At 37.9% G+C, this 22,915-nt stretch overlaps 1 protein-coding gene across 1 annotated transcript in view; it reads right to left on the bottom strand.

Moving 5' to 3' along the window:
• Positions 1 to 22,915, bottom strand: part of atp2b2 (ATPase plasma membrane Ca2+ transporting 2) — a 604,494-nt gene that overhangs the window by 469,682 nt on the left and 111,897 nt on the right. Inside the window, exon 2 of the mRNA XM_052017134.1 lies at positions 9,853 to 9,922. The gene's annotated coding sequence lies outside the window, so the exon portion shown is untranslated. The remainder of the gene's footprint in view (positions 1 to 9,852; positions 9,923 to 22,915) is intronic.

Genomic DNA, 22,915 nt, shown 5'->3' with positions numbered 1-22,915 from the left:
ACATTTTCCTTCAAAAATGTCATCCCGATTCACACTCACAAGTTCTAGCCTTATAGCCTCATAATTTGCCCTTCCCCTATTAAATATTTTCTTGTCCTCTCTGCTCCTATCCTTGTCCATGACAACGCTAAAGGTTAGGGAGCAGTGGTCACTGTCCCCCAAATGCTCACCCACTGAGAGATCTGTCACCTGACCCAGTTCATTACCTAATACTAGATCTAATATGGCATTCCCTCTAGTCGGCCTGTCAACATACTGTCTTGGACATACTTAAACTCTGCCCAGTCTAAACCTTTGGTACAAAGCAGGTGCCAATCAATATTTGGGAAGTTGAAGTCTCCCATGATAACAACCCTGTTATTTTTGCACTTTTCCAAAATCTGCCTCTTGATCTGCTCCTCAGTATCCTTGCTGCTACCAGGGGGCCTGTAGAATACTCCCAGTAGAGTAACTGCTCCTTTCTTTTTCCTAACTTCCACCCATACTGACTCTAGCAAGGATCCTGCTACATTATCGACCCTTTCTGCAGCTGTAATAGTATCCCTGACCAGTAATGTCACCCTCCTCCTCTTCTTCCCCACCCCCTATCCCAATCCTTTTCAAAACACTGAAATCTAGAAATATTCAGTATCCATTCCTGCGCTGGTGACAGCCAAGTCTCTGCAAGAGCCACCATATCATAGCTCCATGTATTTATCCAAGCTCTCAGTTCATCACCCTTATTCCTGATGCTTCTCGCATTTAAGTAAATGCACTTTAGCCCATTCACCCTGCTACTTTTATATCCTATACTCTGCTTCTCCTTCCTCAATGCCTCTCCATATGTTAGGTCTGGCTTTACTCCATGCACTTCTTCCACTGACCCATCCCTCTGGTTCCCATCCCCTTCCAAACTAGTTTAAACCCTCCCGAACCACAATGGCAAACCTGCCTGCAAGAATATTAGTCCCCCTCAAGTTCAGGTGTAACCCATCTGATCTGTACAGGTCCCACCTTCCCCAGAAGAGATCCCAATGATCCAAAAATTTAAAACCTTGCCCCCTGCACCAACTCCTCAGCCACGCATTCATCTGCCATCTCCTCCTATTCTTACTTCACTATCACGTGGCACTGGCAGCAATCCTGAGATTTCTACCCTTGAGGTCCTGTTCTTCAGCCTTCTGCCTAGCTCCATAAACTCACTTTTCAGGACCTCATCCCTCTTTCTACTTATGTCATTGGTACCAACATGTACCACAACTTCTGGCTGCTTTCCCTCCCGCACAAGAATGCTGTGGACCTGATCAGAGACATCCTGAATCTTGGCACCTGGGAGGCAACATACCATCCGGGATTCTCGCTCACGTCTACAGAACCTCCTGTTTCCCTGACCGTGTCCCCTATCACTATTGCCCTCCTCTTCTCCGCCCTTCCCTTCTGAGCAGCAGGACCAGTCCCAGTGCCAGAGAGCTGGCTACTGCTGCTTGATCCCTGTAGGTCAGACCCTCAACAGCATTCAAAACTGAATACCTGTTTGAGGGGAACAGTTCCGGGGTCCTCTGCTCTGTCTGCCTGTTCCCTTTCTCTTTCTCTCCCCTGACAGTCACCCATCTATCTGCCTCCTGGACCCTAGAAGTACCTGCTTTAAGTGGGGGGGGGGGGAGGGGTGACTGCCTCCCAATGCACAGTATCTGCATAACTCTCTCCCTCCCTGATGCTTTGCAGTGTTTGAAGCTGCAACTCCAGCTCATCAATTCTAAGCCAAAGTTCCTCCAGCCTTAAGCACTTACTGCAGACGTGGTCACCATGCACCATAACAGGGTCCACTAGCTCCCATATCATACAGCTGCAGCACATCACCTTGCCCTCCATCTGAACTATTTTTTTCTTACCTAGCTGTAGTCTACTTAAAAGTTATAACAATAACGGTAAACCTTACCTTTACTTACCAGATACTCACCAGTATTGTTGCAGATTGCCTCGCCTCTTAATGCCGAAGCCACTCACTCTGACTCTGTCCACTCTGACAATGGCCGCTCCGCTTCACACAACCTCCTTTTTATTGGCCCCTCTGAATTAGCCCGGACATGTGAGGAATGCGCTGCTCCTTGGTCTCTCAGCTCCTGATTCACTCCTAAGTAAATGCCAAAGCCTGTTGTGCCAAAGTGTTACGGACTAGGTTACTATTGGTGAATGTCCCTATAAGGGAGAGCATAGTGGTGTGTGTGTGTGTGTGTGTGTGTGTGTGTGTGTGTGTGTGTGTGTGTGTGTGTGTGTGGGGGGGGGGGGGGGGTGGCAGGGGAGACACAGGGAGACACCAGCCTGCTAGTCTCCATCGATGGATGAAAAACAGTAACTATGTCTGCCACTACAGTCCACGTATGGATTTTTGGAATAATACAGCGGAGTCCACCTTTGTTGTTGACCTGTAGAAGGAAACAGGTATTTGTGTGGATGTCCACAATTCGAGTGCCTTTCAGGGTGGCAGATACTTCGGAACAAAGCAGTGGAGTCCACTTTGTTGTTGACCTGTAGAAGGGAACAGGTACTTGTGTAGACGGCCACGATTCAAGTGCCTTTTGGTGTGGCAGATGCTTCAGAAGAAAGAGGTGGAGTAGTCGCTGCCGAGTAGACACCGAAGTGTCGTACGAGTTCCAAAGTGGAACATTTGGATTCTGTAATATCTCTATTTTCTCTTTACGTTTTGTCTTCGGTCAACGGTAGTTGTTGAAGAAGCCTTTGCTCACGTTTCACCTTACGGCTTGCTGAACTGAACTTTGAGAACTATTCCTGGACTTGGAGTTTGGGAATTTGCCACACACACTTCGAGTTTAATTTTTGGGGTTAATGTTTAAGATCTAACATTTTTAATACTAATATTCTAACGTTTTTACTTTTATTTTTCTTATCATCATTAGTTATTAATAAAATAGTTTTTTAACACTTATGCATGACTTGGTGTGTCTCTTTTGTTGCTGGTTCGTAACAAAGCTGCTCACGCTGACTCTGTCCACTCCGACAATGGCCGCTCCAGTGCATAACTGTGTTCACCTAAGCATATTGCCCCTTAAGGTCCCTTTCCTTCTGCACGAGAACCATTTAGATATGAAACTTATTACTTTACTCATTAGCCAAGCAAACTTATCCCCATGATACAAGTGGCGTCACACACTTACCTTGAATAACGGCTGAAGCTGAACCATGTATATGCCATTCCGTAATGGCTTTCTTCATCAGCCCTATTACAGATTTCATTGGTGTCCAGGAGAAAACAAAAAATATGTACTTATCATAAATATATGACATTTAAAGTCAATGGGAAGTTATAACTTCAGCAAAAATAGCAATAACTTCATGCTTCAATGACAGCTTTGGTTTCCAAGCTTACAATTTCAATACTGTACTGCTGCTGTGACTGCAGCTAGGCTCCTTTTCAATGGATGTGCCACAAAGGTACATTACGAGCAGTACTTGACTGAGAAGACTCATTTGCAGCCTGGGTCTGTACCATCTGGGCTTGAGCATCAGCAGTGTGGGCACATAACCGTTGGAGCAAATGCAAATGCATTGCCAGTGGTGGGAGCACAGAGGTTTTCATCCAAGAGGTCACAACTTTCTTTCTGCAAAGAAGCAGGGGCACTCTCCTGGAAGGAGGCATCTGATGGCCTTGTAAACAGACCACATTACAGGCACCACCATCTCTGGACCAATTGCAACCCTCTCTCTTAGTTGTTTGACATTACAAAGATGATGCAGAATTAAGCTCTTTGCATAATGTATGTAATAACACAGCTATTAGCAATATTGTTAAGAAAATGTACAAACTGCAGTCGATTAAATGGTTCCCAAATGACTTTTGAACATTCACTGAATAGAGCTGTTATCACCTGAAAACAAATAAAAAGTTTTGATCGACGTACTATTGCCAGTAACCTTGGTGACTAATTTTATTTCAGTTCAAGTTTCTCCAGTCACCAACAATTCTAATTCAAGATTTTGTTTAACACTGGTTTATTTTCAAACCCAAGCAGTGCTGATCAATTGCCAAGTCTAATTTCTGAACAACAAAAGGCCTGCCATTGATTTAGCAATATGATGTCATTGCCTTCATGAAATCTCAAACATTGTAGACAAACCCAACATTGTTTGTCTGTCCTTCAAACAACCTTTAGTCACTATATATTCAAGAACTGATTCCCATCTGTTTCTGCTGATTCACAGTTATATAGTGACTAGGAATACCAGAATGATCTTCAAAACAATTTTAAAACAAATAATATTTAATCCTCAGCCAAATGTTCTTAAATAGAAACAATAGATCCCTTTCCATTCAGTGATCATTGCATGAAAGCTCAAAACCAGCAGCAAAGCACTAATCTCACACACCAGCAATATAGTTGACAATTATAAACATCCAGCATTACATTTGAGAAATCTTTAAAAATTGGGAAAGCAATGTCAGTTAGATGGGCTTTCCTCTAAACAGAAGACAAAAGATTACAAACTTTCGCCCAAATGTGCCTGCCTTCAATTAACCTTTATTTTTGCATAGCCCCAAATCAAGAAGTTACAGGTTTTAATGACTGTAAGGTCTTCAGTGTTGCTGCCAGCTAAAGCAAGCACATGTCCTTTATTGAAAGCAATCAACTCTCAACTAACAGCACTGCCTGATACAAAATCATATCACAAATCATACCACATGGTACGCTCAGTTCTTAAAAAAAGTACTTGTATGCAACTAAATCAAATTCTCTACCCTATGGGATTGTGCAAACTTGGCCAATGATTTCTTTCAAGACAGAGATCAATCGATTTTTGGAATCATGGGATAAGGCAGGGAATTTTTTTTTTAAAAAGATGTAGAAGATCAGTCATGAATTTGTTCAATGGCAGAGCAGGCACAAGAGACAGATGGCTTACCCTGCTCCTATTTCTTATCTTCTTGTGTGCTTATATATTTTCCAGCAGAATAGCATCTTCATTGAGAATACAAGTTCTAAGTTACTTGCAATGTATGTTGCAATAAATAATAAAAAAGCAAAGATAATCATTAAGAGAAGACATTGCTTCTATTCATTGCCTTTGATAATGCCAACATCAGTGTCATAAAAATGACTCCCAAAAATAACTTAGCATTTATATGGTGCCCATGGTAATCATAGGATGTTTAAAGTCTGTAATGCCAGTTTAATACTTACTGTAGTCATTGTTGCAGTCTAGGGAAATCTGACAACTGATTAGCACTTGGCCATCTCTCACACATAACAGTCAACATAAAGACCGAATAATCAGTTGGAATGATGGCTAAGGGATGACAATTTGGTAAGGTTGTTCTGTCATTCTTGAAAAATTGAATCTTATACATTCACCCAATTTGAAAATCCCATACAAAACCAGGCACCTCCTGCAGTGCTGCATTCCCTCAGCACTGCACTGAAATGTCAACACATTACATGCTCAAGTATCTGGAGTGAGACTTCAGTGGCAAGAATGCCACATTGCAATTAGAAAGGTAAATTAAAAGATTTTGTTAATCTATTCTCTGCATTGAAGGTAAAAGAAACCTTGTAATAATTTTAATGAAGATAGGAGTTAAATGTGACACAAGTGTTGTGTTAAGATTACTGTCGGTGCTGAAATCAAAGCAAATAGAAAGACAAATTATTAATGAATTCATTTTAATTAATATTACACACATGGGTAACAGTGGTATTTAAAAGAAAGATTTGAAATAGGATTTAAATGCATCATCTTATCATGATTTTAACTAAGCACTAACCATGATAATTTGTACAAGGAATCTATAATTATTAAACAGGTCAAGACAGTGATTAATAATTGGCTAATTTGATGGTGTACTCAAGAACTGTATATAATCAAATTATGAAAATTACCACATTCTAAATGCTTCAAGTACAGAGTTCAGTCAAAAATTATACTGCAAACAATTTGAAAACCATATTTTCTATTTATAAACTCAAGTGGACTCTTAAGTGTGGAATTATTTTTCATAATTCCTCTCTTTTGACATGATTGCCAGGCTATCGAACAACATTTCTGCATTTGCAATGTGCAAAGAACAGGTTTTTATACATTTCATGGTAAATCTGAACATTTAATTCTGCTTATTTTCAGCAGAAATGAGTCACAAAGCTGAAAATTCTTCGTGGTTCTATGACTCACTCCTAAATTGGGTTACGTTTAGAGTTTAAGACAGCTCTATCATTGAATGTTAATCAATTTTTTTCCAACAAACTTTGTCCATTCTTTTTATCCTTTAAAGCATTAATTAAGGCATTACATCTGTTGTCTGAGACCTTGCCCGAATGATCATTCTTCTTTTCTTACTCAGGCTTTATTCACTGCACTTTTCATCCATCAGGCTGAGACAGTCAGGTTTGATTCAATTCATACAAAGACACCTGCATATCTAATATCAACCACTGTCTGGGGCCAATTATATTATTCACACGATCATCTTAGTAGAAATCATTTAATCAATCCGAGATCAGGAACTCAATCTCTCATCTTCCAAGTTTAGATGGGTCAGAGCAATGCAATATGCAGGTGGTTTTATTTTGCTTTCCCTTGCTGCTTAGTAAATCAGAGTCAAAGTTATAGAGCAATGAAAGAGGCCTTCAGCCCACTGAGTCCACTCTGCCCATCAACCACTAATGCTACATTAATGCCATTTTTTTATCCTCATCAATTCCCCCCAGATTCTACATCTCACCTACATACAAGGGGCAGGTTACACTGGTCAATGAACCTACCAACTTGCATGTCTCCAAAGGAAACCCATTGCATCACAGGGAGAACATGCAAATTCCATACAGATAGCACCCAAGGTATGATTGAATCTGGTCTCTGATGCAGTAAGGTAGAAGGTCTACTACCTGTGCCATTATGCCACCCCAAATCTATATCCTTTTTATAGACAGAAGTCAGTCTGCCAGCAATTAATTTTACGTGTGCTTCAAATTGCAATATTAGTTAATGGAGTAAAATTTTAAATGGAATTTTAACAGAATGAAATTGGAGGATTAACAACATTTAAATGATACTTGGACAGGTGCATGGATAGGACAGGTTTAGAGGGATATGGGCAAAATGTGAACAAATTGGACTAGCTTAGATGGCAAGCTTGGTCAGCATGACCCAGTTGGACCGAAGACCTGTTTCCGTGCTGTCTGACTCTGAGACTATTATCATTTACAGATAGGTTTTACATGTGCATATATAAAAGCAAGAAAACAAACTTGTTTGTTCCAAAAAATACTTGGCACAACTATAAAGGTCCACTTGGAAGTTGCCAGAGAAATAATGGACAGAAAATAACATGCACTGAAATTAAATACCCAACATCACCACCATTCATATTACAATAACATTTCAGTTCAAATTACATGTTATCATTATAATATGCCATCTTTTGACATTCATGATACTCAGAACCAATCCAAAAAATGTGGATAAAGATAATAAGGTACAAATTACGCTCTTATCTATTTAAATATTTAAATGTGCATCTAGCCCAGAACCTTAAGGCAACCACCTCCTATCACTCTGCAGCACAAAAAAAAATCTTGATCAGCTCAAGTATCCCTGTTTAAAACAGAAACTTCTACTGTATCTTTTAAGAGTTTTTTATTCGACAAAATATAAACAATTTAACAGCTGCCAATCAATAAAGAAACAACCAAATTCTTCAAATTATGTTTTTATTCTTCTATCGGGGCCTACCTTGCTCTTGGGATGTAGCACATCAAACAGCTTTGAAGTTATAAATTGAAACATAAAATATATAATCATTCTGCCTCCACAGCCTTAAAAATGCCTTGAACAACTATTACTCAAAAAGACCTACCCCTTCTTTAAAAACCTTGAGTTAGGTTTGTGACTTCTTTGAGTAAATAAAAGTTTTAATTATATTATGTCCACTCCTGATAACTATATTTTGTTGAGTTAATATTGTTGATGAATACACTTTAACTTACTAATCAATTTTTTAAAAAAATATTCTTGACCTTCAAACCCTCTCTTTTTTTTTAAATTCACGTGTAGTGGCTTCACTGCAAGGCCACATTTACTGGCAGAGATGCCTTTGTGAAAGTGGTGATGAGCCACCTTTGTGAACCACTGCAGTCCTTTTGATGAAGCCTCCCCCATAGTCCTGGAAGAGAGGGTGATGAGGATTCTGATTCAGTGATGAAGGTATGTCTATATATTTTCAAGTCAGTGTGATGTGTGACTTGGTGGGGGCACGTGCAGATATCTGTGCTCCTGTAATCTGATTCATATTAGCATCTGTAATATTACACATGAGGGATATTGTTTAGCATGCAAAAGAAATTAATAGATGCAGAGTTCATGATGCTAAGTGTTTAAAAAAAATTACTATTAGTAATCATTTTGTTGACAAAAATATTAAAGGAGTTTTTAATCAATGGGAGGAGGATGGGGCTGCTTATATAGGTGTTCTTAAATGGCAGGTGCAGCAAATACGAATTTCTAAGTAGGATTGCCAGTCATTCATGATTAGACTGGAGCATCCAAGAGAAAAATCACAGCATCAACAAATTTATATTCAATTTACTTGGAACAATTTTTCCCATTTGTTGTACCATTATCAAGGATGGGTAAAAGAAGATTGTTGACTTATAATGAAGTATTTCCTAATCAATTAATGAAGAATCTGTTCAATTTCCAAAAGCCTTAAAAAGGAAGGACACAGTAAAATTGAGCATGTCCAAGGTCCAATCATAGATTCAATTATAGTATGTGGGTGAGGTAGCTTGAAGCAGGTGATCATGTGATGAAAACTTTGAAGCACATCCAACCCAAATTCTCAATCCTACCAACATGACAAAAGCAATACATTGCTCCATTGCCGAATGAGAACGAGAGGTGATGAGCAGTTGACTAGGACCTGTTGAAAATACTCCATCAAAAGACGCATCAACAAATAGATGTTTTCCTTTAGATGTGTAAGCTAGTTAAAGAAGCCACTGATTAATGGCCAATTCTGTGATAAGTAAGTAAATTCTGCTCTATGACTTTTGACTTATCACAGTAACAAAGACGACCTAGTGATACATTATATCAAGGATTGCCAAGAAAAAGATGGAAGGTGGAAGGTGGTTCAGGGATATCACATTTTACAGTTAAAAGATATGATAAACTACATATTGTCTCTTTCTCAGTATTCCTATTTTTAAATATTCAAACCTGTCTGTGTGCAGCTTCCAGGTCAATAAGCATGCTTTTACATAACTAATGTGATTTCAGGATAAAGGTCAGCTGGCCAACATGCTTTTAGCGGTTAAAGTGAATGAACTAATTTAATCTGCTGCTTCATGTCCATTAAATTTAATAACCACAGAACAATCAGCATATAGCAAATTACAGTAAACCAGAAAGTAAATCAGTATGCATCTTACTATTGAAAGGGTTAAAGCAGTAACTGACCTTAAAAATGGCTTAGGATAAATTTGGATTTTAAGATCAAAGCAGTAGCAAAAAAAAAAACTGATAACAATCTGAGAAGTGAACTAGTTCTGTTGTCGCACAGCTATTTATGTGCTTGAGCTAAATCTGCATTTGCTTTGTTTTACATGCAATGGCATTTGTTGATACTTATACCAAACGTACAAGAAATACAGCTGTGGCTGTCTGAAATCATCATGGAAAAAGGCTCCTAGGCATGTTTCCAGAACAGTTTTATCCGAACTTCATGGGCAGATATTACCATGCCTATTAAATTACTGAAACAGTACTTGACCTTATTTGGGCAGGAACTGAGACCTATTAGTCTACAAAGATATATGTAATTAATCAAGACCGAGATATTAAAACATGAGTGGAAAAAATTACCATTGAAGTGCAGAACTTGAGATTAGAATCTTGAGGTGGAATGGGGACAAAACCTTTGTTGGCAAAATCCCTAAAATGAGAAGAAATAATAAATTGAAATTGTTGATTATACACAAGCAGCAAGAGTAACGTTGACAAAATCAAAGCAGCAATCATTAAATTTGTTAACAGTTACTAGGAGTGGTAACTTCGCAAGCAACTGCAGATTCATTGGTATTGAAAACAAATATTTGAACTCTTCAGCGGTACAAATTTCAACTTCATCAAACCGAATTCTTCAAATTCTTCAATGCAAGTTTGACATCAAATGAAATTTGCCAAAACACAAGCTTAGATTTTGGTCTGGGTATGCAGCAGTTTATTCTGTATTTGCCTTCCCATGTAGTTCCTTTAATGTTACTCTCTGCCACTAAATAAGAATGGACAACAGGTTTGTTTAAATGTTCAAGGGTGTCCATGTAGATGAGGAAACAGAAGAAAGTTTGCAATTCTGCCACCACACTTTGATGACCTTATGGTAACCAATGCCATCCGTTTAACAATGGGCAAAACTCCCATCACCCACCATCTTCTTTAAAACTTACTGCTGTAAAAATGCAAGAATTAATGGCGACTCGTGGCTTTTCAAATACCGAGTGCTTACGTTTATTTGTAATACTGCATGTAATCTAGTCAAACCTGTAATCAAGTTGGAGCTTTTGGAAGAGGCACATATTCTAAACTGGATATTACAATTGCATAATTTGATGAGTTTTCATTTTGTACATGGTGTAGCACACATATACAGAAGTCTGGAACAGCACAAGGTGGTAAGCAGTACTTGAACAACAAATTCACTTGCCAACCTGTGCCATCAACCTCAATACAAAAGCAAGAGAAAATAGATTTATCAACAAATAAGTACACTTTCAAAGTACTTTAAGCTACTACCTTCTGGGTAGAGAAAGACTTTAATCAATCCAAATCTAACTTAGATGCAAGAAGGTCAATGAAAGGAAATTATCCTCCCCAGCTCAAATACCCCAATTAATTTCCTCCATTGTTTATAGAATGACTTATCTTGCAGCTTACTGTTGCATAAAAGGCAAGAAATTTGGTCCTGTACAGGATAACAAGAAAATGAGTAATTTCAAATAGCATTGTCAGAGTAATATCTACGCCAAGGTGGCAGAAGAACATACTAATTATTTTAACTCTTTACAGGTTAGTATATTTAACCTTAATTTTGTTACATTTTCCAGTTACAAAAATATCAAAATATATATTTTGCCTTGAAATATCCTACTTCTATATTTCCATAATACTAAGCAGATATCTATTTTATGCCAGGAATGCCAGCATTTCCAAAAAGTCTTCATTACATCTGAATGTTTTGATGGAATGAACAAGGCCCGAAATTGTATCAAACCATTGCAATGGACAAATGTTTAACATGTTTATCTGAAATTACTTCCTCTCCTTCTTTAAGCAAAACGTTAATCAATTTAAAACTAATTGATTTATGCCTCCACTAAAACACAATGAGTCAATGCCATTACTTAATCTCAAGGCATATCTTCACACTGGTAGATCATTGAAAACTAGTAAGTGCTATTTGCAAACATTACAGTCAATGAAAACAAAACAGTACAGAGTATGTTCATTGTTAAAATTAAAACCAACATGGGAGCCAAAACAGTAATGCACGTTCACAGCATTCTCTGCTTTTATTATTGCCTCCACGCAGAATTCTGCTACAACCTTGCAAAAAATTTACAAATGCACTTTTTAAATACAGATATCTTTGTGCAGTCACTGACATTGGTTGTGCTCAGTCTGATGACATGCCTCAGAGTACTTTCTATTTTTGAGAAAGGTGCACAATTTATCCTGAGTTCCAAACTGAAGTTTCAAAAATAAAGCAAAAGTAATAGTCACAAATTAGGCTCAAAACACATTCTGGATCAATATGCATCATGCCATGTAAGCGAAGGTAAGTGAAAACACCATCATTTATTTTAATTATGTGCTACGCCTCTTGCAGTAGCAGATGCTCGAATAACAACTAATCTGGATGAACCCACTTGGACATCATGTACTGGAAAGGTGTAATAAAATTGGGTTTAAATCATTGATTATTGCACTTTTACAGCAGAAGGATGAAAGGGATAGAATGGATGAAAGGAGCATTTCCTCACTGCTAAATTGATGACAATGGTTGCCACACTGCTCTTCGTAAATGGCCACTCTTGGACATAAAAACAAAAATGTAAAGCTACTTCATTCACATAATCTGAATCCATGGGGCAGGATACACTGTCACTTATTCCACAAAATAAACAGATCCAAGACAACATCCATTTATTTGTTTTCTGCAAAAAAAAAGGCAATTCAAACACATGAAAGCAAAAAAGGCAATAACGTGAAGCAGACCAGAAGAACAATAACAGGATGATATCAGAAAGGAATTAGACTCTCAAGTATAAGGAAGCTGGATGGACAATCAGGTTCCTATTTTTGAGATGAGTTTAAAAACAATAATAAACTCTGCTCATATTAATCTTCTAAAATAGAAAAACATTTTAAGGCATCTAACAAAACCACTAAACAAACAAAATTTAAAAACTCAGCTTTCCAAGGCAATATTATTGCAGGTGACAGAAATCCATGTCTAGATGGCAGAAGTTAAGGAGTGCAGAGGTGGAGAAAGAGTGAATTCTATAGTTTGTGCCACCCAGGTCCAGGCAGCTGAATGAGGAGACAGAAATGGTTTATTTTAGCAACACAGTGGTGAGACCAGTATTTATTTCCCATCTCTAATTGCCTTTAAGGTTGTGGTGAAGTTCATGAACCATTATAGTTTGAAGGCACTCCCACAATGCTATTGTACAAGATGATCTCGAATTTACACACAACAATAAGGAAGGAATGAGTAGTGTGCGACTTGCAGCACAACCAACAGGTGGTGGTTCTCCTATTCATCTACTTCCTTTGTCCTAGCTGGTTGAGGTTGTAATGAAAATAGAGGTAGGTCAATAGTTTAAAATTGGAGATACCCAGGAGAATTTAGAGCAAGACAAGATGGGGAGGAGTCAAACCATGCAGGAATTTGAAAGCAAAGATGAATTTAACTGCATCATTTACAAAAAAAATTTAAGATCATTAGTGAGAATATCTCCCAACATAAAACATTTTACAACTTAAATAACAGCACATACAAATTCTTGAAACTCCTGCACATGAAAACATTAATTAAATTAAAAGATTTAAGACACGTATTCATTATCTGAATGTTCATGGTACTTGCTTTACATGAACAATTAAAATAATATTTTCCTTACAACAAAGCTTTTCACTGTAAATGGGTTCGACTACAGTGAATTTATGGCCATCATCTTACAAAAGTACAGAAAGAAAGCCCATCATGAAACAATGTGCGTTTTCATACGCCATGACAAACTTACTGCTTTATGTGAGAGTGCATAAAACAGCTTTGTATCACAGCTATACCAAACACAAAGGGATCAACAGCAAAATCAAAAAAAAATCAGTTTCTTTGGTTTTCAGTTTATCAACAGATGTTAATGCAGATATTTGCTAAGCAACAAACTAGCAAAACAAAATATATTCACTGAATATGAAGAGAATATTGATCTGCTTATGTGGGCATACATTTCTCCTACTTTAGATAAAAGAGAATGTGACGGTTACCTTCATTATAATTCTAAAATCTTGGCAAATAAAAGGATCTCTCTGGCCTTTGGGAATACCCTTCTCATCTCCAGAAACTGAACCTTGTGCTTTGTACTATACTATTCTCTCTTCAGTTTTAACAATGTTGTATTTCCTCCCATATTTATGAAAGTATGCTGGGTATGCAATTAAATTAGAAGACTTCATCCCACTATACTTTTAGCATAATTGCTGTTTTCATGCATCATAGGGTTTAATGCAGGGAGAATTTTAGTGATTGGGGTTTTTGAGGCTGTGTTTTTAAACCTCATTAGTTTTCTAGGTTGGCATTAATCTATATTTACAACAAATTTAGAACAGAGATGAGGCACACCAGCACAGCAATTTTCTGTGGAGATTAACTTATTTTTCTTTTACTTAATCTTTGATAATGTACTTGTCCCACCTCAACCAACTGATATTTTAAACAGGAATAACTTGGAAAAATTTAGTTAAGAACTGCTTTCTCACAAGGTTATTATTTCCATGCCCAAACAAAATAATGGGTTTAAATACAAGTTCTCATCAAATCTGATGAAAAGCTGCGATTGATATTTTCCCAAATCCACAGAAGTGATCTGTTTAGAAGTTATCAAGCTATGAACATGCTTCTTAGCTCGTGAACTCTTAAACCCTATTGCTACATTCATCCTACACAACACAATAATTTTAGTGCTCAGCAAGTTCAAATTGGGTTGAAGAAACCTCCTTCATTTTAAAGCAGGCATCTATTATATTCCCTTTGTCTCCATTTTAAATTTGTATTCCTGGTGGCAGAATGCACACACACTGATCTTCCTCTCAATCTCATTTTGCACAGATAATTTTTGATTAGTTTGATGCATAACATATCCAATGAACTGATGATCATAAATGAAAACATATTTCAGGAGTCACCCCAAACAAAGAATCTCACAGGTAATTTAACAATGTAGGTCGCCGATAATTTTTTCCACCCTAGCAAAGGATTTGGCTGAGCACCAGAAGATGGAAAATAAGGATACTGAATGGGATCTCGAATCAGCAGGACACTGCAAATGGTGGCCCTCAAGGATCTGTGTTAAGGCCAAAGCTCTTCACTGCATTCATAAATGATTGAGATGATGGGATAGAAAGCCACGTAACCAAGTTTACCAACAACACAAAGATGGGCAACATTGTACGCAGTCTAGACGGAGGCATTAAATTACAAAAGAAATAGTAATGGATTGAGGAGGTGGGTAAAACTGCATTTATTTGATTTCAATGCAAAATTTGAGGACAGCCATTTTGGACCTAGAATAGAATAGCATACTTCCCAAATAGCAGGAAGCAGTGCAAGTTCAAAGTGACTTGAAGGTCCATGAACAGGGATCATCAAAATAGCTTGTCAGATACTTTGTCCGCTGGTTGGAGAGCCCATGACCAAAGGGCATAATCTAAAATTAATCAGGCCTTTCAGGACCGAGTTAGGAAACATTTTTATACACAGAGACAGTTATAAATTCTGATTTCTCATCTGAAAATAGCAATTAATATTTGGCCAATTGTTAGATTGAAATCTGAGATAGAAAGCTTTTTTAATTGCTTAACTACCAAGAGATGTGGAGAAAGTGCTTAATGTATCAGCCAAGACTAACATTGTAACCTTTCAATATTTGGATTTCTCCAACACTGAAACCATTTGATTAGTACACATTAGTTGGCAAAGGAGGAATTGCACTTTTTCAGTATTAATGCTTTATACTGCAAAATCAAGAACCAGTTGTCAAAAAGTCAACATTGCACCATCAGCATAATGCATGCTTGAAGTGTTTTGTTTTTCCCCTGCTCTATGACTAGAAATGTGAATAAATACAGGAATTTCTGGCTACCAGTGCATCAAAAGGTAGATCCTTTCCTAAATACTTGAGAAGGCACCTTCACAGGAAACAGGTTGTAAAGTTTCCTGAACAAAAGTTTTTCAGATGGATTCCTGGGAAAAGGGAGTTTCCTATGAGGAAAGAGTGAACAGATTGGGTTTACAGATTAGGTGAACAGATTAGTGTACAGATTCTGCTGTGGGAATGTTTCTCTTGGGTAGGTGCCTAGAGAATGGAGCATAATCTCAGGATAAGGGGTCAACCACATTAGATCAAGAAGTATTTCTACTCTCAGGAATTCATGACTCTTTGGAATTCTCTGCACCAGAGAGCTGTAGACATTGAGTCACTGAATGTATTCGAGGCTGAAACAAATCAGACTTTAGGGGCAACTTTCTCATGCTTAGGGCAATGAGTATATGGAATGAGCTGTCAGAGGAAGTGGTTGAAGGCAGGTACAATCGTATTATTTAAGAAGCACTTGGATAGGTGCAAGGAAGGGCGAGGCTTAGAGGGATATGGGCCGAATTCAGGACATTGGGACACGCTTGGTGGGCTAAATCATAAATCAAATCATACTTAAAACATTTGATTCCTTTTACCTGCAGACTGAAACCATAAAGAAATTAGTTCATAACATTTCTGAACCAAACATCTATCAAATGGGGAATGTTTCCTAGTACCCATTAAAGGGGAATTTCTTTGACCAAGTCCTTAAAACATGGAAATGTAGAAAAAATAGGAGCAGAGAGTAGGCCCATTTAGCCCTGTGAACTTGCTCCATCATTCAGGACTATCATTGCTGATTTCAGTACCATATATTCACTCTCTCCCCATACCCTTTAATGCCTTTTGTCTAGAAATCTGAAGACATTCTTCAATATATTTAGCCACTTGGTCTCCAGGTGGTAGAGAATTCCATCACCCTCTAAATGAAGGAAAATTTCCCTCACCTTAGCCCATACCCTGAGACTGTGAACCCTAGTCCTCACCAAACATACCATTTGCCCTCTTAAATACTTAAACTGTACCTTCATGTTTTCAGTGACCAGTGTACACAAACACCCTGGATCCTTTTGTACATCAACACTTCCCAATCTATCACTAGTAGATAACTCATTTGTCCACATTGTACTGCATCTGACAACGATTTGCCCACTCACTCAACTATTCTAAGTTGACTCTTTTTTTATCTTCCACACAAGTCACCAGTTTCTTAACATCAGCAAACATATTATATTCAGTTCACTCATTGAAATTATTGATAATATATTGTGAATCACTGGGCCCCAAGCATCGATTCCCATGGAACCCACCAGGCACTTAAAAAGATCTATTTATTCCTACACTCCATTTCTTGTCATCATTAAGAACTTTTGACTATTTTGATGGTTAATCTTAATGATAGGCCAATTGGCCATTACTGATCAAAATGTGAGACAAAAACCTTCATGCTGATTTTCACCTAACTTGCATTAGGGTTTCTGATACATTCAGAGAAGTCCCATCTGAAATTGCTGAGAATTCATTTAAAACAATGATACAAGTTAGACACCAAAGCGTTTTATTGAGGGTTTTGTGTGTATAACATTGAATCATCTATCCTCACATATGAAAAGGACTCTCGTGGTTGCTATGCACTGTAAATATATACAGAAATTTTATTGAGCAAGGCTAAATAGGAATATTGTTTTTCATCTCTAAGGTATTTCATGACCATTTCTCTTGCTGCTCTAACTTAGTGTGTTGGTTAAAACTAAAGGTAAAATATATAATTGTACCAGGTTGTGAATAATATCACCCTGCTAATTTCAAAGCCTCCACTTACGCTAAATTGACACTTACAAACCATGCTTATTTATTAAGTACCACTTAATACTGATCATTACAGTTTGTGTGAGCCATGCAAAATGTAATGCTACCAATAAATGAAAACACTTAGAATTTTGTCAAAAATTATTTAAAAATCAAAGAATTGAGTAACATTATTTTTAGTTCTGTTGAAATATGATTGTTAGAATAGCAAATACTGAACTACCAGAGGTAAACATTTGAAGGAATTGAGATGTTGCAAAAAAAAGTGGAGATATCATCCAATATCATAGACCCAAAAATGATGCAACATCAAATATGCTCATTAATTCAGCTATTTCATATTATCAAATTCCTACAAACAAGTAAACTCATGACATCACTGAACTAAATACTTGTCTGAACTAAAATACTCAAAAAATAAAAAGCATTCAAAAAGTCAAATGAAAATCAACAGGAAAGTGTCGAAATTCATATTTGATTTTTGAAATCTGATTTGAGGATTTCTTGATGTCAGCATTTGAGTATCACAATTTTATAAAATGAATCACAAACTAGCAACATTTTTTTTCCTGGATTCCAATCATCAATCCCTTAAATGTGCGAAAGGAATACCATAAAGTGGTACAGTTAAAGAAGAGTACAAGCAAAGAGTTAAATGTATAAAGTAGAAACAGTATATCTGGAAATACTTGACAGGTCAGGCAGCTATCTGAAAGGAGAAACAGAGTTAATGTTTCATCAGAAAATAAGGAAAAAAAAGGAGACTACTGAGCCCCTCAAACCTGAGAAGCCATTCAAATGATCGTGGCTGATCTGCCCACGACCTCATCTCTTCTTCGTTTTCGGGTCACTGATCTTTCATCAGAATGACAAAAAGTTAGAAATCTACCATATTTTAAAGTTGCAGAGAAGTGGGAATGATGGAGAGGTTGAGAGAACAAGGAATGTCTGTGATAGGGTGGAGACGAAAAGAGACCGAATGACACAAGTGGTGGTGGTACCGGATGAGAGAATGCAGAGATGGCTTGTTAATTGCAGACGATCTGTGTGCAAGAGACATAAATAGAAGATGAATGAGAACAGGGAGAAAACACATCGCTGGAATTGTGAAGTACAAAGCATTTCAGTCACTGGAAGTCTGAAATAAAAGAAAAAGCTGGAAATACTCTGCAAGTCAGGCAGCATCCCTGGAGAGAGAAAATTGGAGTAATGTAACAGTTTGATGACCTTTCACCAGAACTAGCCAGTTCTAACACAAATTAGAAAGGTTGGTTTAAATTCAATGTTGAGTCCCAAGGGCCGTAACATGCCTGGACAGGAGACAAAATGCTATGAAAATCCAAATAAAAATAAATGCAGATGCTGGAAATCTCAAGGTAAAACAGAAAATTCTGGAAAAGCTCAGGAGGTCACACAACTTCTGGATAGAAAAAAAAACAAATCTATGTTTGAACTGACTTACAGTGGACTTTGTTGGAAAAGTGTAAAAGACAAAAAGCAGAGGTCAGAATGGGTGTGGGTCACAGTATTAATGTAGCAGGCCATTGGGAGATCAGGAACCTATGGACTGAACTGAGGAGTTCTGCAATACATAGAAGGCCACACTGTGAAAACTGAATGCAGTGCACTAAATTGGACAAAGTGCAAGTGGAATGCTATTTCAAGCTTGGAGTGTTTGATATTTGAGTGGTGGGAAAGGAAGCGATAAAAGGGCAGATGTCACATCTCAAAGTTGCCACGTGAAGGGGATTGCATGTGGGTAGAGGTGCGAGAATGAAATAGGGAGTCATAAAGGGAACCATCCCTTCAGAATGCTGAGAGGAGACGATCTGTCTGATTATGGCAGTAATTCAAAAGGATGTGGTGATTAGGAGAGTGGAAGGCGAGGACAAGGGAAACCCTACAGGTGACAGCAGAAGGATTATCGTGGTGTAGGGGACCTGTTACTCTGTTCAAGGAAAAAGTGAAGGGTCTGCAATCCACTCTGATGCAAGATGGTGGTGTAGAGAGACAAGATGTGCCTACTGTGTGAAGTGGTGTGCAGCCATTGGCTGTCACTTTGCTACTTAGTCGGATAGCTGTCAGAATATTCAATACTATTGCTCCAGGTTAAATAGACATGATGCTGTTCAGAGGTTTATGTCGGATGATATTACTGTCCCAACAAAGACAGCCAGCTCAACAGCAGAGGGATATACGAGTCAGCTGGAACATAAAGAGAGAAGTCAAAACAAACAATTATCCTACCCAATGCTCCAAAACATGGTTTTATTTGCATATTATTATTTGTCTCTGTTATAAAAATCACTGGAGTATTACTCTTCCCTGTCAGCTGTACTAGCTCGTTGCTAAAGTCAAACTATACGTGGGGTTTACAAGTACTCAGGGGCTTTTTAATTACAGAATGGTCACAACATAGAAGGAAGTCTTTCAGCCCCTCAAGTCCAAAACTGCCACTTGTGACTGCAGTCCATCTGGACCCATTACCCCATCCTCTCCCCACGGCCCTGCAAATTCTTTCCATTCAAATAATATTTCTCTAATACCCTTTTGAATGCTACAATTGAATTTGCCTCCATGATCACCTCTGCTGGCGTATTCCATGTAGTGGCTGCTCACTGCAAAGATTTTCCTCGTGTCACCTTTAATTCTTTTTGTCAAATATTTTTTCCCTGTCTTCTGGTTCTTAACTGTACCGTCAATGGGGAACAGTTTATTTCCATCTGCTCTGTCTATACCTTTCCTGATTTTAAATACTTCTAACAGATCTCTTCACAACCTCTTCTGTCCCAGGGAGAACAACCTAGGTTCTCCAGTCCATTCCCACAATTAAAGTCTCCCTTCCCTGCAACGATTGTAATGATTCTGTTCAACATCCTCTTTACGGCTATAACATCTTTCCCAATGAGCAGCACCCAGAAGTGGGCATTATACTCCACTTGTGGTTGAACTAATGTTTTGCAAAGATTAATCAGGACTTCCTTGCCCTTGTAAGGTATTCCTCTATTTGTAGAACCCAGGATGCCTTCTGCTTTTCTAATTATCTTCTCAACCGACCCTGCCACTTCAATAAACTATACTCTTATACCACTAGATCTCTCTGTTCTTGTACCCCTTTTAGAATTGTGCCCTCAGGTTTTTGTTTGAACCTTCTTAGTTTTCCTACCCAAAAGGTTTTGCATTTCTCAGTACTAAAGTCCATCAGTCTATCAATATCTCCTCCCATAGTTCACTATATCTCCAAGTTTTGTCTCCTTTGCAAATTTGGAAATCGAGTTCTTCAGGTTTACAAGTCTGTATCATTATAGAGATCCAACCTCCAGCAAACATGATCACAAATTCAATACATGGGAAAGATGCTCTCACTATGAGGATGTTGCTTCTTCAGATTCAAGCTCTTCTCCTGATTTAATGAAATATGTGCCACATCCAGTTAGAGAACTTGTTCAATGAATTACTGCACATTTAAGTAGGTTAATGATACACTACTTTTTAAGCCCCAAAGCATATTTCCTTCTGAGGTCTGGGGTTGTTCCATTATCAATTAATGAGAGGTTCATGATAATGTTATCCCCAGACAGCATCAGGATAATTGGGTAATTCAACTGTCAAGCAAGCCTTGTGACCACATTATTGTTAGCCGCCGAGGCTAATTTTATGCATTTAATTTATATATAACTGTCCTCCACTCTCTGCATTTTACTTGAGAAATGATCTAAACCAGATGTTCACGCTCCTCCCAGCGCAAAGCCGTCAATAGTTAATTCACCAATAAAGATTACAGATGTGCATTTAACCACACTAAAGTTCCAGTGGGATGTACAATTTTAATGCTGAAGTAAAGCTTTTTAATGAAACTGCCCTCCTTTCCAAATGAAATCCAAGTGTTTAGAACATCTAAAATTAAACAAAGTCAGTAACTTACTCCTTTCATGTGTTATTCAGATATCTGAAAAATAACTGAAGTCTCTTTTTATACCCTTTTATACATTACATCTCAAGATGATACCTCCTGAGATAGGTGTTGTTGGGGTGATTGCTTCCCCCCTCCCCCGAAAACCTGTGAAACTTTTTTTGAAGTCTGATCATTCACTATACATTTCTTCTAAATAATCAGAATTTAGAACCTTTACATGCTCTCACTATAATATCAACTGAATGAATGATATCCAAAAAGAACATTGAAGCACTTCCACAAAGCATAGGCAAATATAAATGTATTTAATCCATCTGGTGTCTGGTAAATTAGGCTTCAACATGTCTTTAATCCAAGACACTGTGCAAAATGGAAATAGGAGCAAAAGCAGGGAGGCTAATAATATCAATAATGTAATCCAAATGGAAGGAAATAAGATCGCAAATTTTTCAACATAAAAGGAAACATGCAGTATCAAAAAGACTTGATTCCCTAAACTGCAAACAGAGTCCAGAGAGAGAAACTTTTGAGTGACCGACAAGAAGATAAAAACCTACAAGCATTCCTCGTTACATTCTACAGCACAATGAGATGACAAAGATGCCACAAAAGCTGGAAACTATATACATCTTTCCAACTTCACTGAGTTTACACCTTCTCCATATCTCTACTAAAGTCATTATTTTCATTTTCCAATTGAAACAGTGGAGAAAGAACTTGTATTCAGTCGTTAAGTAAGAGAATAAAGTTTTATATGTGACGCTACTCAACTAAATTCTCCTCAACTTCATTGTATTATCAACATGGCTCTGCTCAAAGCAAAAATGATTTGTTCATTACAGCGATATTGCAACTTTCTAGTGCACACCAATATTCTTTCCAGATTATCATCAGCACATTTTCAATCCTTGCCCAAGTTCAAACTCAATTGCCATTGCAGCTACAAGTCCAGCTTTACCATCAACAGCAGTGCACTGCCCACATACACACTTCCAACCAGCAAAAGAAATTTGCATCATTACTTATACCTTCCTATTTCCACAGAGCAGATCCAAATTACAGCACCAGGTAAAGGGGACATTGGCATTTTCTTATTGTGCAAGCTTTGTAGCAGTTCAGAAATTCATTGACTACACTCATTTTCTGACCATGACCTCTCTGGCAAACTCGTGCCAGGAGTGACCAGCTTGTAGCCCGAGAAGGTCTCCATGACCTCCTTACACAAAGGACAGCCTACATCCACTTTGCTTAACCAGCCTATCCATGTCATTCCCATTCTCTGGAACCAATCTTCACTCTTCCACAGCCCCAACCAATGTTCATCCACAATTCCTCATCCCCAACCCTCAAATGTCATTTAAAAGCAGCACTTCCTTGTAACTAGAAGAGTATTGCTTACATTGTGTTTTAGGGATCATGCCTCCAAGGCTAAATACTAGAAGCTACAAGAACCTATAACACATCATTTGGGAACCCCACAGTGAAAATGACACAGCACAACAGTACACAATGAAACCCAAAACATTCTTCTGTGAGTGAACCTCACAGCTGAAGAAGACCTCAATTTTTTTTTAACTTTCATCAAATCACATCAGCGTCATTTACACCGTTGTATTAATGCCTTTAAAAGGTTAGTAAAGTAATTTCAATGCCATAGCTTTATTGCCATGCACATACACATAAATTCAGTATCAAATGGATCATGGTGGTAGCTCAGAAGGTAGGTAACTAGTAAACTAAAGTGAATGGCATGGACTAACAATCTACAGACCCAATTTTC

The sequence above is a fragment of the Pristis pectinata genome, chromosome 6 (assembly GCF_009764475.1).
Source record: "Pristis pectinata isolate sPriPec2 chromosome 6, sPriPec2.1.pri, whole genome shotgun sequence".
Lineage (NCBI taxonomy): Eukaryota > Metazoa > Chordata > Chondrichthyes > Rhinopristiformes > Pristidae > Pristis > Pristis pectinata.
This window is presented reverse-complemented; position numbering and strand designations above follow the sequence as displayed.